At 39.9% G+C, this 15,179-nt stretch overlaps 1 pseudogene; it reads right to left on the reverse strand.

Annotated features, from left to right (window-relative positions):
- Window positions 1–6,489: 6,489 nt before the first annotated feature.
- LOC126020787 (60 kDa heat shock protein, mitochondrial-like) lies at window positions 6,490–8,633 on the reverse strand (annotated as a pseudogene).
- Between the last annotated feature and the right edge of the window lie 6,546 nt (window positions 8,634–15,179).

Consider the following 15,179-nt stretch of genomic DNA (forward strand, 5'->3'; position numbering starts at 1 on the left):
TGCAAATCAGGTCAGCAACATGCAGGCAAGCATCTTGCCCACTGTACTATTCCTCCAGTATATCTGTCTTTAAAGAAGTTTGTTGCAAAATTAATTTCAAGGCTGGGAATTCCCCAAGATCCTACCTGTCCTTAAAGCTCTAGATTATTCTTTTTAATTGTGATGATAATCTAGCTAGATAAAAAATTCTTCGTGAGGTGTTCATTAAATTGAGTTTTGTTTTGTTATTTTCTTTTACTATATTCCAACATTCTCTTTTGGCTTGTGAAGTCTCATTTAATACTTAATATTTAATTACTGTGAATTTTATAGGCTTACTTTTGTATGTAAATTCCTTTTGTAATCTTGCTGCATTCAATATTCTGTTTCCATGTTTTTCTCCCATTTATGAGTGAAAATCAAGTATCTTTGGATCAACTTAACTAAAGAGGTGAAAGCCCATACAAGAAAACTACAAAACACTCCTTCAAGAAATAAAAGAGGATACAAGGAAATGGTTATATATACCCTGTTCATGAATTGAGAGAACTCAGATCTCTCTTTAACACCATGCAATGTCAAATCAAAATGGACTAAATGCCTTGATATGGGACTTGAAACTATAAGGTACAAAGAAAAATATGTAGGCAAAGCATTCCATGACATTGATACTAAAGTATTTTTTTCAAGCAGGCAATACCATTATCCAAGTAAGTGGCCAGGATACATGAGCCACCCACTGAGTGGGAGAAACATTTCACCCAGTACCCATCAGATAAGGGGTTGCTATCTAAGATATACAAGATACTGACAACATGTAACAAGAAAAAAGCATCTAAAAAGAAAAAAAGCATCTAATTCCATCAAAAAATGAAGAGAAGAAATGAACAGACACTTTCTCAAAGAAGAAATATAAGTGGCCAAAAGGCACATGAAAAAAATGCTCCACATCACTAATCATCAGGGAAATGCAAATCAAAACAACAATGAGGTAACATCTCATGCCACAGAGACTGGTGCACATCAGAAAGAACAAGAACAATAAGTGCTAGCAGAGATGTGGAGAGAAAGGAATTCTCATTCACTGCTGGTGGGAATGCCATCTAGTCCAGTCTTTATGGAAAACAATGTGGAGATTCCTCAAAAAAAAAATGAAAATTGATCTCCCTTATGATCCAACTATATCACTCTTAAGGATATACCCTAGGCACATAAAAACACACAAAGAATTCTTCTGCAAACCTATATACTTTGCAGTACTATTTACAATAGCCAAAATCTGGAAACAATCTAGATGCCTGACAACAAATGAGTGGTTAAAGAAACTGCTGTACATATACACAATGGCATACTATGCAATTGTCAGAAAAAATGAAGTCATAAAATTTTCCTATATATGGATAGACATGGAAACTATTATGTTAAGTGAAGTAAGTCAGAAGGAGACATATATACTTAGAATGGTCTCACTTATCTATGGGCTTTTAGAAAAATAAAAGACAGTATTGTAATAATGCCCAGAGACAATAGAGATGAGGACTGGATTGACTGGGTCACAATATGAAGCACACTACACAGTGTTGAGTGCAGTTAGAGAAATAACTACACTAACAACTATCATGTCAATGTTAATAAGTGAGATTAGTAGAATACCTGTTTTAAATACAGGCAGGGTATGGGAGAAGGAGATGGGGATATTGGTGGTTGGAATGTTGCACTGGTGAAGGGGGATGTTCTTTTTATGACTGAAACCCAACTACAAACATGTTTGTAATCATGGTGCTTAAAGGTATTATTTAATGAGATATTCTGAGGCACAATTGTGAATTTTCTTTGTAATTCTTGATAATGGCTCATCAATTTTGTTTATTTTTTCAAAGAACTAACTCCTTTCCTTGATCTTTTGGATTTTTTTTTTTTTTTTGGTTTCTAGTTTATTGGAGTCTTTGTGACTTCAATAAATCTTATATTGTTTCTATTGAGTCTATCCAGAGTTCTATTGTCATCTGTTCACTTTCTTGAGGAGTTTTCCATCTTATGATCATTTATTTTAAGGGTCTTTTCCTATTGTTTGTATTTTATAGAGGAGTTATGTAGCTTATCTTCCAGCTCACTGATTCTGTCCTCAGCAGTTGTTGCTTTGTTAAGTGAAGCCTTCCAATGAGTATTTCATTTTGAGTACCAAGTTTTTCAGTCCTGTTATTTCAGTTAGAAGTTTTTTAATTTCTACTTTCATATCTTCTTGAGTATTAGTTGTGATTCGTTTGGTTCATTCCATACTGTTTTTTAGTTCTTGAATATCCTACATATTTCTTCTCCCAAGTTCTTATCTGAGAAGCTGTATAGGTGACTGTAGTTATAGGGTCTTCAGAGCTACCTACTTCAAATTCTCTAAGCATGATGAAGTTTTGTGTTATTACCCCATTTTTACCAGAGTTTATTGACTCTTTGTACTGGTATCTTCCTCACTGTTTCCCACATGGGGGCATGGTTGTAGTTGGTGAAGGTAGTGCCATCTCCTGGTATGACCCATGCTCACAGTTCATTAAGCAGCCATTTCTTCATTTCTGAAACTGTTAATATAGTAATATGATTTAATCTTTCATATTTTTATGCATTGCTGACTACCTGTGCTATTATTTCTTTTTTAAAAAATATATATCTTTTGCTTTTTGGGGGGCCACACCCATTTGATGCTCAGTGGTTACTCCTGGCTAAGCACTCAGAAATTGCCCCTGGCTTGGGGGGACCATATGGGATGCCGGTGGATCGAACCGTGGTCCTTCCTTGGCTAGTGCTTGCAAGGCAGACACCTTACCTCTAGCGCCACCTTACTGGCCCCTTTAAAATATTTTTATTTAAAGTATTGTCACTTACAAAGTTATCCATAGTTAAGTTTTAGGTATACAATGTTTCAGTACCACCAGTGTCAACTTTCTTACTCCCAGAGTCCATTCCACACCAATTATCCTCTTATACTCTGCAGTCTTCCATCATAACAAATTTTTACATTTGGTTGTTGAAATTTGGGTTTTATGATTTTAGTGTTGTTGACTTCATAGTTTGTATGCTTGTTTCTGTCCTTCCTTAACACCACCAATGTACCTGTATTTTTCTTAATCTATTTATCCTTTATTTCACATATATTTTTTTATTCTTCCACTCTATTTCTTTCTTTCTAACTAAACTCTGGGGCCAAGACTGTTCTAGACAATCTCCATTTAAGCCAATACATTTCCTCATGCAGTTATTCTAAATACCACATATAAGTGATTTCCTGTATTTATATTTCTTATTCTTCTGCCTCGCTTTCTTACTTTACCATCATTTCTTTGATCATTAAACATACTCAAAATAAGTTCATTAAGGGCTAGAATGGTAGCACAGCAGTAGAGCAGTTGCCTTGCAAGCAGTTGACCCAGGACAGACACGGGTTTGATCCCCATTATGCCATATTATTTCCCGAGCCAGGAGCAATAACTGAGTGCAGAGCCTGAGAACCACTGGGTGTGGTTCCCCCCAAATAAATAAACAAAATAGGTTTATTAAAATAATTTACAGTGCTGGTTGGTACTGGTAGAGCCTTTCATATTATTTGAACTAATCGAGTTTTGTAGGGTTCTGCATATCCTTCCCATTGTGCTTGTTGTGTTTTTGCTGTATTGAGAATGAATCTCTGTAGTTAGGTGTCCCCACAATGTTATGTGGCTGCATATTCAACTGCACAGTTCTAGAGATGTAGAAGTGGCTAGCTGAGAAGACTGTGGCAGTGGTCATCTGTGGCTCAGCTATCTAGTTGGGAATAGAATTTACTTATGGATTGAAAAAGGACCCAATATACCAGCAAGAGAATTAACCTCACCTAGGAGGGGAGTAGAATAGCAAGCAAAGCTTCAGAAGATGCTGAGGTGTCTTACTGAGAAGATGTGATGAATTGATTGGGGGGGGGCTATTACTACTTTTGTAAGTAGGCACCATTACTACTTTTGTAAGTAGGCACCATTCTTCCCACTTGAGAAAAAATGATGTTGACTTAAATTGTTAATTACTTGACCGGAGTCACAACTCAGTGGCTGGCAGAATCCTTGCCCTTTGACTATCTACCCTTATGGCTTCTCAATGGGCTATGAAAATATGCTGTAAACTTGATTGTCAAACACCATAAGGAACTATTATTATACCTCCCTTCTATCGATTTTTAGTACTCAGAATAATTTTCTTGAGCTTTTAAAATGTTTCCTAGTTGAATGACTATGCAGCCAGTAGAGTACATCAGTAGCAGCAGTATTGCCTAAGTGCCTCCTGCCACATCTAGTAGCATTGGTAACAGATCCTCAGTCTCCCAGTTACTTCAGACAACCAGGAAGACAAGTAAAGGGGGTTTTATGAGTCTTTCTGATGTTTTTTTTCTCAATTCATCTATTGCCTTTGAAAATTCCAATCTTGTTACCCCCCCACCCAATTCAAAGCCACTTTGTTGCACAGGCATAATTTCTTACAATAACATTAACATATCATTGGAGCTCATTACCTTTGGTGTAATAGTTCCCTATTGAACTGTATCAGACTAATTATGTCAGTTCCTTTTCATTCCAGTTTAGTGCTTCTCCAGAGAGTCGCAGTGCAGCACTGGTAATAATGATTAAACTGCTGTCTAATGCTCCACTGGATGTCCAAACTAAACAGGGGAAAATTCCCTGCTGAAGATGGGGCTCTCAACAGTCCTTGTACCTGATGCAATTTGATGTTTTAAAAGTCATTACCAGATGGTCATTTCCACATAATGATGGAGAATTGGTAGTGCTTCTTGGGGGTGGAGAAGGAAAAATAGCCCAGGAAGGCATGGTAAGCAGAGGGACAACCTAGGAATTTTATGTTTGCTGGATAAGCCCTTGAGTTCTGATGAGTTCTATCTGAGCCAAGCTTTTGCAACTCAGCCAGCAAAGGTGGGAGCACAGGGATATGCAAGGGTAATGAATCAGGACAAGCCAATATCGAATGCTTAGAGCTCTGTTGCCAGTGTCAGATGAATGAGCCCAGGGAAGATGAATGAAAATGAAGTCGTTTTCACCTCCAGTAGTCTCATACAGAGCTCTTTGCTTCAGTCTAAATCGAACATGTCTTTGTATTTTTGCATAAAGAGAAAGGGAGAAATCTTGTGCTTCCACAGGAAATTCGACAGAAAGTTGATGCTTCACATCACCTAATAAGATGCTAACCTGTTCTGAGCAGCATTTTTTGATCATTATTAATGATCCTAATAATAATAACTAGCATAAGATGAGTGATTTTTCTATGCTAGGCATTTTGTTAAGGGTCTCACATCTTCTGGCTCATTTACTCCTTAAAATAAACCTAAGAAACTGAGATAAAGAAAAAGTAACTTGCTTAAGATTTCTCATCAGAACCCTGCTTTATTCCAAAATTTGCCAGAAGAGCTAGCCTCTTCCAGTCAACTAGGTTGATTGGAGTGAGTCTTTCCTCAGACTCAACTGTGTCTCTCACAGTTTGAGCATCAGTAAAAGCCTTAACTTTCTGGGACTGAGAGCTCAGAATCAATTTCAATACTGAAAGATCATTCTATGACCCCAAAAGGCCTAGAAAATCCTTTATTAATTCTTATTAGTAACAATTGGGATGTCTGCATGTGTAGACAATTTTGGGTATTGGGTGAGAGATGCCAGAATTAAAAAAACTGTTACAGACATCGATTTTATCAGACCTCCCTCAGTTCAAATGGGAAAATATGATCTTTTTCTTAAAGCATATATGTTTTATTTATCTTTTGGTTGGAGCCTCAGTAGTGATAAGCTATTGGCACTGAGCTCAGGAATCACTCCTGTTGGGCTCTAGGATTATATGAGATACCAGGGATTAAACATATGCAAGGCATGACCAGTAATGCAAAACTGTATTATCATGTACTAGCACTCTGACTCCTAGATTATGATGTTTAACATTAAAATTGTTGTTACAAACCATTTGGCTAACACTTAAAATGACTTTCTATCACTCAAATATATAATAAAACAAACATTGTAGATTTTTCAATAGCTAAAGATTTCTGCTCTTAAACAACATGATCAATATAGGCAGACCCAATCTCTCCTTGGGGTTCAGCATATACTATTTTTCTCCTGTGGCATCTTATTAGAGAAAAGGGTAATTCAGATTCTCAAGTCTAGTTTCACACTTATGTATGAAACCTGGTGTCTAGTTGGAACATCGTATCATAGGAATTTACATGCCATATTGGCTAAGAATGGAGGAAAGACCAAAGTTCTTACTCAATCATGAGAAAGAACAGCAGGGAAACTGTTGATATCTGCCTCAAATGTATTTGACTTAGAAAGGGTATATTTTCCCTGACTTTTCCCAATAAACCACCTAACATGCTACTGCTACTTCAGAATAACAACTGATATTCATGCGCCCTTGGACATGTGGCACAATTAGAACTTTCAGAAATTCTTCAGCATGTGTATAAACTTTTTTTAAAACTTTAAACAGTTATTACACAAAGGTTCTCACATAATTGGATTTTTCTACTTTGTACACAATTATTCTTACTCTCCACAGAAAGACTGCTTAACTTCTCATCTGGTGATGGCAAGCACTAAAATCCTGAATTTCACAGAACAGTAGTAAAAATGCCTCATGATTTAAGTTGAAAGCAGTACATTGGTACATGGCTCTTGCACTCAGTCATCAGGAATGTACAAATGTCTTTTTATTCAAAAGTACAAAATAAATTATCTGTAGGCATGGACAATGACAGTAGTAAACCATTATATGTTGTCAACTGAAACCAGTAAACTGATTATAGTGATTTTCTTAAGCATCAGCCAGCCTTTTCTTCAGCTTTTCCCTTTAACTGACTTCTCTGAAGTTATGGGTGAGGAGCACTTACCTTGAGCATCCTCTCACAGATCATTAATAATGGAATAGCACTATTCTAAGAATTAGAACATGCCACCTCCCATACCTCCTCCCATTCCACCCATTCCAGCCATCCCAGGGTCCTTTTCTTCCTTAGGAATTTCTTCCTTAGGAATTGACTACAACTTCTGCTGTCATTAACAGAGAGTCGATGACTCCGGCAGCATCCAACAATGCAGTTTTTACAACCTTTGTTGGATCACTGATTCCTTTTTCCACCATATTCACAAAGTCTCCAACCATAGCATCATATCCAACATCTGAGGAACTCTTCAAAATTTTCTCAACAATCAATGATCCTTCAACACCTGCATTCTTAGCAATGGTCATTGCAGGAATCTTGAGTGTTCTTTTAATAATGTCTATTCCAATTTTTTGATCTTCATTGGCAGGCTTGAGTGCGTCCAAGGCCGGAATGCACCGAAGCAGAGCACATCCCTCTCCAACAACAATCCTTTCTTTCACAGCAGCTCAAGTAGCGTTGAGGGCATCTGTGACTCGGTCTTTATTCTCATTCACTTCAATATCACTTGTCCCACCAACCTTGAGCACAGCCACACCATCAGAGAGTTTTGTCAAACGTTCATTCAGTTTTTCCTTTTCATATTCACTACTTGTAATATCTAACTGCTCGATTATTTCTTGAATACGCTTTTCGATTTGAGCCTTGTCTCCATTTCCTTTCAAGAGCATAGCGTCATCTTTGGTTACAATGACCTCTCCAACTTTCCCCAAGTCATGTGGCTGAACATCCTCAAGATTTAGAGTCAGTCCTTCTTCTTCAAATACAGCACTACCAGTAGCAACAGCCATGTCTTTAAGCTGGTTCTTTCTATTATCACCAAATCCCGGGCCTTTGACTGCTACAACTTGAAGACCAACTGATAGCCTACTTAAAACAAGTGTACTCAGAGCTTCACCATCAACATCTTCAGAAATTATGACCAAGGGCTTCCGGTGAGCTTTGGCAATTTCAAGAGCAGGTACAATGGATTGAACACTAGAGATTTTCTTTTCACTCAACAAAACATAGGCATCTTGAAACTCACATTTCTGACTTTTTGAAGTATTAATGAAGTATGAAGAAATATAACCTCTATCAAATTTCATTCCTTCAATAATTTCTAATTCATCATTCAGTGTTTTTCCATCCTTGACCGTGATGACACCCAATCTCCTTGTCTCCGTTAGTAGAAATCGTGGCAACCTGAGCGATTTCTTCAGGGGTTGTCACTGGTTTAGACTGCTTTTTAAGTTCAGCAATTAGTGTCAACGGCGAGCATCACACCTCTTCTGATTTCCACAGGATTGGCACCTTTGCTAATCTTTTCGAAACCTTCTTTGGCAATAGATCGTGCCAGAACAGTAGCAGTAGTGGTAGCATCCCCAGCCTCTTCATTTGTGCTATTGGCAACATCTTGAACAAGTTTGGTGCCAATATTTTTATATTTATCTTATAAGTCAATGGACTTAGCAACAGTCACACCATCTTTGGTTACTTTGGGACTACTCCAACTCTGTTCAATAATTACTGTTCTCTCCTTTGGCCCCATAGTAACGGAGACGGCATTGGCTAAAAGGTTGACACCTTGAAGTATTAAGGCCCGGGCATCAGCACCGAATTTGACATCTTTGGCATAAGCCCGGGTGAGATGAGGTGCCAGTGCCCTGGACACGGGTTGGATCTGCCTTAAGACTGCGGGTAATCTAAGCATTTCTGCGGGCAGCGGGGCGCAGTGCGGTGCTGGTGGCGAGGCAGGCCGACGGCGACGAGTGAGGACCGGAGCTGAGGGCGCACTCAGCAAAGAGCCTGAGTCCCCTCCCTCCTCCGCCGCTTCCCTTCCCACCCCGCCCCACGGCCCCCACACCCCCTGCGCTGCGCCCCGGGCCCGCAATCCACACGCCTGCTGCGCTGCTCCCTTCCCGTGTATAAACTTTTTGAGACAAGATTTCTCTTTTCTTCTTATCAATATCTTGAAAAGCAAATATTTCTGTATTTAATTAACTAATTTATTTGCTTTGGTTTTGGGGCCAAACCCAGCTTTGCTTAGTGTTTACTCTTGGTTTTTGCTCAAGGATCTCTTCTGGCATGCAGAGGGGATTCTAGGGATCAATCCTGGGTCAGACTCATGCAAGGCAAGCACCTCTTCTACTTTAACATCTCATTTTTCATTTCATAGATGAGAGAACTGACCAACTTGCAGAATATTATATAGGCAGTAAAGTGGTTTAGCAAGAACTTGAATTTATATCTAACTTCAAAGTGTAACTAATTCCTATCCCATTTCTTCATCATATGATTTTATTTTATTTATTTTTTTTGTTTTTGTTTTTGTTTTTTGGCCACACCTGTTTGATGCTCAGGGGATACTCCTGGCTAAGTGCTCAGAAATCGCCCCTGGCTTGGAGGGACCATATGGGACACCGGGGATCGAACCGTGGTCCTTCCTTGGCTAGCGCTTGCAAGACAGACACCTTACCTCTAGCGCCATCTCGCCAGCCCCATCATATGATTTTATGAGTCAAAGCCTCCATACTCTTTTTTCATATTGTTTCCCTACCTAGTTTTCCTTCTTCAGCCATTTCTTTCTTTCCCTACGTCAAATCTCTATATTTCTCCAATAAATTAAAACATATATCTATAGAAATATTTGTTTTAAAACATTTAAAGTAGTATAATTAATGATGGCCAAATAGGTGGAAATAACCCTCCACCAACAAAATCTGGTATATAATAGATTATCAGATGACAATAAAAGAGAACTAAGAATTAAGAGAACTAAGGATACATAAACCTTGGACATTTTTGCTAAGGACAAGAAGCCAGTTAGATATACCCCTGTATTAAATATTATTTTCATTAAATATTTAGAGAGATAAATACATATAAATGCGATTAGTGGTTATCCAGGACTAGAAGTGGGGGTAATATGAATGACCATTAATGCACATAACCTTTCTTTTTGGGATGTGGAAATGTCTTAGAATTAGATTGTGATGATGGCTGCGTAATTCTGTAACTATAATCATAAATTGCCCTCTAAAAAAGGTGGATTTTATGATGTATAAATTACATCTTCTGGGGCTTTTTATTTATCCCACACTAATTAGGCTTTAGCTTAAAGGGGCTATATACCTAATGGCATATATTGGGAACCCAGAACAGGAATGAATTTCAGCTTGGGAAAAAATGTGAGTCCTTGGTTGCAGCAAAATAATGGGATCTTGAAAATGGAATCCAGGAAAAACAGCAAAACTTTGAATATTTGGGTATGTACTGAAACTAGAACAGCTTTGTTCTTTTTCCTAAAAGAGAGTTGCCCAAGACGTGTGTGTGTGTGTGTGTGTGTGTGTGTGTGTGAGTGATAGTTTAGTTTAGTAAGGCTTGCTGCCTCTAATATAAGCTTCCCTGACCACAGAGATGACTCCAGGGGCCTGGGAAAAGTAGAGGAAGTTGTCACCTGAACCTTGAGAAAGGGAGAACAGTTAGTAAAGCAGCAGAACTGCAACTAGAAACAGTGGCTAGCATGTAAGTCCACTGCTACCAGTAAGAGGACCATTCCAGAAGAATTCTGAGAGTGAATAAAAGACTCAAGATAGCATACAGTTGTAGGGAAGAAGAGGGAGTATGCAGTGTAATGGGGAGAACCCTGGAGAAGTATAGGCTTTTCCTGACCCCTGAGAGAGCCCTATGAACCATAAGACTGCTAAAGAGCAAAGAGACAGCTATAATGAGACATCTGTAATATGCACAACCCAATAAATAACTAGATTAATCTTCTGTGGCTGGTGTACTTTGTTGACAGCTTCAGCTCCCGGACAGAGACTACTAAATAGGACCAGATACTCCAGAAAGCATAATGATAAGGCAGAGCACACAGCACTCTACAGCCCAGAACTCCCACATCACCTAGCCTGGATAGGGAGCTCACCAATTTCCCACAAAGTTTTTATATTTTACTTTATTTATGTATGCATATATTAATATATTTATGCTCAGGACCGACTCCTGCTTCACATTCAGGGATCACTCCTGGCATATTCAAGACCATATGGAATGCCAGTGATTGAACCTGGATTGCCCTCATGCAAGGCAAGTGCCCTACTCACTGTATTATCCCTCCAGTCCCTCCACAAAATTTTAAAATGAAAACAAAAGCAACTTTGAAGCCTTTAGGTAAGATGAACTCAAAGCCCTGCCAGTTCTTACTTATTGAGGTTTCCAGAGACTGGCCATTTTTTCCTGGCTTAGTGCTCTTTCTACAAAGAAAGGCTCCAGACCCTGAGCTGACCTGGCTTCTTTTTTCTCACCTGATCCAAGCAAACATTTTGCAGAGCTTCGATCTCTAAGGGAAAAAAGTACAACTTTTTGTTCACCATCAAAGGCACAGAATCTGGGTCAGCAACAAAACATGCTTTCCCCCCAAGGACTGGGGTTAAAGAACAGGTGCCACCTTGGCAAATTAAAAAGGAGACCAGAAGGGGTCAAGACAAACCATTTGCTTCCTGGCATGGAGCTAGGTAGATCCTCTTGTTTAGAAACTTTATAGGTCAAGAAAGTGAGAACTTATTGAGAACAGGGCTGTGCTGGGAGCCAGAGTATTTGCAAACCTAGGTGGTGGCAGTTTACTTTGTGGTAGAGGCCATAACATTAATGAGGTGCAGAGCTGCTGATAACAGAGAGCAGTAGGAGATTGAGGAAGATCATAGGTTATAGAGGGGTTCTCAGAAACAAGGATATGGGGGTGAATCTAATTTTACTTATGTAGGTTGAGAAAATCTTTCTAGAATAAGACTTTCCTCCCCACAGCACCCTCAACCCTAGGAATGGCTATTTATCTACCACCCATTCTCTCAAAGGGTATTTTTTATTTTTTGATTTTTATTTTTTGAGTCACAGCCAGGATTACTCCTAGATCTGTGTTTAGGAATTACTCCTGGTGGTGTGGTGGTGCTTGGGGGACCACATGGGATGCTGCTAATCAATCCTGGGTCAGCATGGCAAATGCTCTACTGGTGGTACTATTGCTCTGACCCCTCTCTCAATTTTTAAAATTGCAATATAACTTACAGAAAAATTTTTGTTTTGTTTTTGGTCCACATCCGGCAGAGCTCAGAGGTTATTCCTGGCTCTGCACTCATAAATCATTCCTGAAGGTTTGGGGGACCATATAGGATGCCAGGGATAGAACCTGGGTCAGTTGTGTGCAAGATAAATGCTCTACACACTGTGCTATCATTCTGGTTTCACTTACAGAAACTGTATGAACCATTAGTGTATATAACTCTATAGCATTTTGTGGAAATCACAGTATCTTAATCAACTCTGGCCATCATAACAATATATATATATATATATATATATAAAGAATAATAAAAAAGTTATGTAATCTGAGTTCAAGTTACCAGCACACTTGAGTGCAGGGTCCTGAAGCCCCCCAGGGGGGCCCGGCCAGCAGGAATTAGCTGGGAAGGCTTCTCAGACGACTGCACTCCTATTTTGCTGAGTAGAAGAACAACCACACTGTAAAAAATCTGAGAGAGGTTAATAATAAAGACCCAAGGCAGCGTCTCACTGTTCAAGGGTGTCTTTATTGGCTACAGTTCCTTCTTAAATAGTGAAGGAGAAAAGGGGCAGTACAAAGGTGATGTCAATCATACTTTTGGCGCGAAGGCTCATAAGGAAGTGGGCAGTGGGCTAGGGGCTGGATGACCTTCAAGCTATGCTGAACGTGCTGTTTCAATGGAAACTTCTAGTGTCCTTCTAGCTGCATTCCTAATTGCTTGACTATCAGGAAATGGTGCAATATGTGCTTGCCTAAGTGATCTTGAACAGACAATATAGCATATACTTATTGATAACAGCCTAAATTACTCCGGAATGTGGTCTTAAGGAATGGGGTCTAGTTTCTGATAACTGGACCAGGCGGTTTTTTCTCTCCTCCGGGCTTATAGCTAAATTAAGTCCTGCAGCTACATTCTTTTCTCTTAGCTCAGAGATTTACAGCAAGACTGCATATTGCTTTTAGGTGAAAAGCTGGGCTATGGCAGAGAGAACAGCAAAATGTCCTCAAACAAGTCAGTCCCCAACATCTCCCCCTTTCTCTTCTAATAAAAGAAGGAAAGTCGTGAGCGGGTGGAAGAACCGTGTCTTAGGCATACAAGGTTTGACCAGGTCGGACACGGCCAAAGCCGCATTTAAAAGGTGGCTACAAACGCCGTGGGTGTGCGCAGAGATCCGAATTATGCGTTGTAGCCTTTTAGGGCCGTGCCCTAACTGGGACCTTGCTAATCCCGTCGTAGGTGTCTCCACAGCCGAGAGCACAAGTGCCGGAGCGAGCTCCGTCTGTTAGCTATGCGCTCTATCTCCTGGAAACTTAGTGGCTGGAAAGGCGGCTTGGTGACTAAAGCCAAGTTTTCACAGGAGTCACGCGGGGTTAGACGCTGGTAGTTAACCTGAATAGAGGTTTTTGCCTTTTCATCTACCTGGTTTTTAATAAAGGCAGTAATTTTGCGGAAAATCCATGGGCCAAGAGAAAAGAGCAGCATGAGGCTAATAAGAGGGCCCACAACGGTGGACAAGATTGTGTGGAGCCAAGGGGAAGAGAAAAACCAATCCTGGTACCAACCTTGTTCTTCATCGAAATGTTTTTCAAAATCTTTTATACCATCACCAATATGTTGAACGCTATCTCTAACTAAACCTGTTTTGTCTTTAAAAATACAACATTGTTCCTTAAGGGCTACACAGACTCCCCCTTACTTCAAAAAAAAAGGAAACCAAATTAAGGCATGGTGGTTTTGCTGCACTATCTTTGCTAGGGATTTAACAATGTGCTTTAAGTGTTGTAAACTTAGTTTAAGTTTGTAAACATTATTAACAACAGTTATACTTAAGGCATTGACAGATTTTAGAGTATGAACCAATGAATAAATTATTGTGCTTACAGCGGTAGCACCCAGGCCTATGATTAAGGCTAGGGTGAGAGCAGGTTTGACAGGTAAGTTAGGCATTAAAACAATGAAAACACAGTAGTTTTAGGACTGAAAAAACAAATGTGAAACAATGGGGGAGATAAACCAGTGAAACAGGCAAGAAACGTTAAATTGGGGGCAATTATGAACTAAAAGGAGGAATTAACGACAAGAATTTGATTACAATTTTAAATAGGGGGAATCATATTGGGTACCAAAAGGCAAAGTTCAAGTTTCACCACCTGTTTGAAGGTGATGCTGAAGTGAGGCTTGGGGCTGGATCGCAGAGCGAAGGGGTTAGAGACAGGCAGGAGGTTGCCAAAGCAGGCAGGGTCGGTGATGGTGGAGGCGTTGACCAGCTGTAGGATGAGGTTTGAGGTGGGTGAATAGCAGGTACCGAAGGCGTTTGCATCTGGGCGGAGGGCGGAAGCGTTGATCATGACAAGGATGAGCTGAGAAGAGGAGGGGGGGTCCCGAGGACAGCATGGGCTGGAAGGGTGGGGAAGCTGGCAGAGTCCTGAAGAGCTCAGGGCATGGGAGAGGTTGAGCTGACATAGCCAGTGTGTCCTGGGGAATGGGTGAATGGGCCAGGTTGTGGCAAAATTGATTGGGGGTGGCTCACTCTTCCTTAGCACCCATGGTGAGGGCACAAAGGGCTACTTCCAGGATGGGTTAGGGGATGCGTGGGAGGGGTTTGGCTATGTATGCGGCACCATAAAAGGGGAAGGGAAGGAACCAGAGGTGTTGCCATTGTCTTGCAAGGGAGTGAAGTGGAGCAAACAAATTAATGAAGCCTTGGTTCGAAGGGGGTGGTTGGTGGCAGCCAGGCAGAGTACCATTCAGCATTTCCTTTAGGCAGAGTCAGTTAGAAACAGGTCCGGTAGGAATGGTGGGCTAGCAGTGGGTGAAGATAGGACTGCAGGAAGCTGTAGGAGGTCTATAAGAAAACAACTTGGCAGGAGGTAAAATGATTATTTTTGAATGCCACAGAAATGCCTTCTGACTTTTGCCAGACTTTAGCACTTTTAAAAAATCTTATAATTAATGATAGCCAATTGTTCAAAAAGCCTTTAAACTGAACTTAAATGATTTTTTTTTTTTTTTTAAACTTCTTAGTTATTATTTTAAAGCTAGATGCTTCTTTTTCTAGCCACATTTGGCCTTATAGTATTGGCCTTAACTACACACAGCAGAAAAACTGGGGATTGCAAAGTCCAGAAATTCTCCAGGAAAAAGTTATTCCTGATGGCCATTTGAGAAATTTTTGGGGTTTACCATCCCCTACC

The sequence above is a fragment of the Suncus etruscus genome, chromosome 1 (assembly GCF_024139225.1).
Source record: "Suncus etruscus isolate mSunEtr1 chromosome 1, mSunEtr1.pri.cur, whole genome shotgun sequence".
Taxonomy (NCBI): domain Eukaryota; kingdom Metazoa; phylum Chordata; class Mammalia; order Eulipotyphla; family Soricidae; genus Suncus; species Suncus etruscus.